We start from the raw sequence: 2,751 nt of genomic DNA on the forward strand, positions 1-2,751 counted from the left end.
TTCTATCCTTTTGGCCATAATTGAGGCAAATAACTTATAGTCCATATTCAAAATGGATATTGGCCTATATAAGCTACATTCTCCATTGTCCTTGCCTTCCTTAGGAATTATTGATGTTATTGCCTCGCTCCAAGATTGGGGCATATGGCCTTCCTTAAGGGTGTGGTTAAAGCATCTGAGAAGAAGTGGAGTCAACTCAGGCTTGAATGTTTTGTACCATTCACCAACAAATCCATCTGACCCTGGTGCTTTGTTGGTCTTTAGTCGAGAAACAGCGCCACCCATTTCAGCGGTTATCTCAGCAGTGAGTACATTATTCTGATGCTCTCCTATTGAGGGAAGATCCAGAGATTTTAAGAACTCATTAATTACTGAGTCATCAGCTTTGTCAGGTTGAGTGTATAAGTCCTTATAGTAGGCTTCAAAGGCTTGCTGAATTTCTTCCAGTTTATGGCAGACTTTTTTGTTTTTTGGGTTTCTCATTTTGTAAACAGTTCTTTCAGCTTGTTGCTTACGTAGTCTCCAAGAAAGAAGCTTCATAGCCTTTGGGCCGGTTTCATAATATTTTTGTTTGGTAAACCTAATTTTTTTTCTAATTTTCTTCGTCATAAATCTGATTTATTTCTTGTTTAATACATTTTAGTTGGGCCCATACTTGTTGGTCTCTTTGAGTTGAATGTTGAGTTTCTAGATTCTTCAGTTTTGACTGCAGCTCCGCTAAGTGTTTATGTTTCTCCTTTTTCCTATGGGCTGCAAAGGCTATTAGTTTACCCCTAAGTACTGCCTTCCAAGCATCCCACAGGACATTTAGTGAAACTGTTCCATCATCATTATTTAGCAAGTATTCTTTTAACTCTTCTTTTATATATTCCTTACAAACTCTATCATTCAATAAGCTAGTATGGAGCCTCCATAGAGTATTCTTCCTTTTATTATCTAGATGCAGAGAGAGGTATAGTCCTGAATGGTCTGAGACATCTCTAACACCTATCTTGCATTCACTTATTCTATGTCTATCTGCATCTGAGATAAAAAAGTAATCCAATCTGGAATATTCTGCGACAAGGGGAGTAGTAGGTAAATTGCTTTTCTGTGGGGTGTAGGTCCCTCCATATATCTGTCATACCAAATTCCCTTAGCATTTTCCACATGAATACTGAGTTTTGGTTTCTTCTCTTGTGTAAATTTGTCGAGTCAAGTTTGGGTTGCAATTGGATATTCAAATCACCCCCACAGATTAAAGTTCCTGATGACTCTTGGGTTAATAAGTCAAATATTTTTTTAATAAATGATCTGTCATGCCCTGGTGGCATATATACATTTAACAGAGTGACTTCTTTGTGGTCAATCATGCCTTTCACTAAGATATAGCGACCTTCCTTATCTTTAATTTGAGCAGTTAATTGGAACTGTAACTTGTTTGAAAGTAAAATTGCCACTCCCCTCTTACGCCCAGATTTGAGAGGAAAAAAATGTGTTAATAAACCCCATCTTTTTTTATTTTTTATGTTCTGAGTTAAAGAGATGTCTTTTGCCAAAAAGCCATTTGATTATTTTCCCTTTTAATTTTAGCAATAACCTTGCTCCTTTTCACTGGATTATGTTACCCATTCACGTTAATAAGTGTTATTATCTTATATTCCTGATAGTCCATTTGCTTTGTTTCTTTGTGTCAATAATGGGCTGCTGCAACCTGTAACACCTTACCCTTGAACTTGGGTATAAGCAACTATTGAAATATGAACAATACAGAACACAGTGAGCATACAACAAATTGACTTCAACAATTAGAGAACTTACATGCTCTTTAAAACTGAGGGGAAAGCCTAATTTAACAAAGGGGCCCCTCTTTGAAGTTACAAAAGTTACTTCAATTGACATTGTACTCTACCATGGCAGTCTTTCCACCAGTCCACTCTCCCTCTGTAAACAAACCTGCTTATCTCAATTTAAAAGTCAGTCTTTAAATCAAAGTTAAGAAGGAGGAGGAAGAGAATAACAGTTGTTACGAGTCATTTGCTAATTATCAATTCACCTGACGGGGCTGAGGAAGATCAGACACATTCAGACCCTGAAGATGGGTTAAGATCTCCTGGGGGTCTCCTGGGGGTTGTGGCGGAAAGCGCGCAGTTTCTCTCGGGTGGGATGCTCGTTGGCGACGCTTGTCCCCGACACTTGTCCCCGACGCTTGTCCCCAACCCTCTCCCACCGGGCTCATTTTGGTTGATCGGGAACCCCCTTTTCCGCAGGTTACTCTTGCGTCATTGTAAATCCTGGGTCCACCAACCAAAAACACCTTGAGCTTGGCAGGACGGGGGTCTGGAACCGCACACCCTTCTCCTTAAGCACTCTCCTTATTCCTGCATACTCTCTTCTTTTCTTAACTATCTCCGTCGGGTAGTCGTGGTCAAAATAAACTCTTGTGTCCTTATAAAAGAGCTCCTTCTTCTTCCAAGCAGATGACAGGATCAGTTCTTTAGTTTTATACTCCTGAAAGTTAATTACTATGGAGCATGGCGGAGCTTCCTGTGGTGGTCGTGGGACAAGAGCTCTGTGGCAGCGCTGTATTTTCAGATTGAGGAGGTGGCCAGCTCTGACTTCAGTAATTTGACCACAAAGTCCATCATGTTATTTTCTTCCTCACCTTCAGGTCCCATAAATGCGGATATTATTTCGCTGGGACCAAGCCTCCAAATCTATAATTTTTGTTTGCATGAATTCCTGTTTCTGCTGCATTTGTCGGAGCGAATC

The sequence above is a fragment of the Morone saxatilis genome, unplaced genomic scaffold, assembly GCF_004916995.1.
Source record: "Morone saxatilis isolate NCDOM2014 unplaced genomic scaffold, NCSU_SB_2.0 Contig7, whole genome shotgun sequence".
Lineage (NCBI taxonomy): Eukaryota > Metazoa > Chordata > Actinopteri > Moronidae > Morone > Morone saxatilis.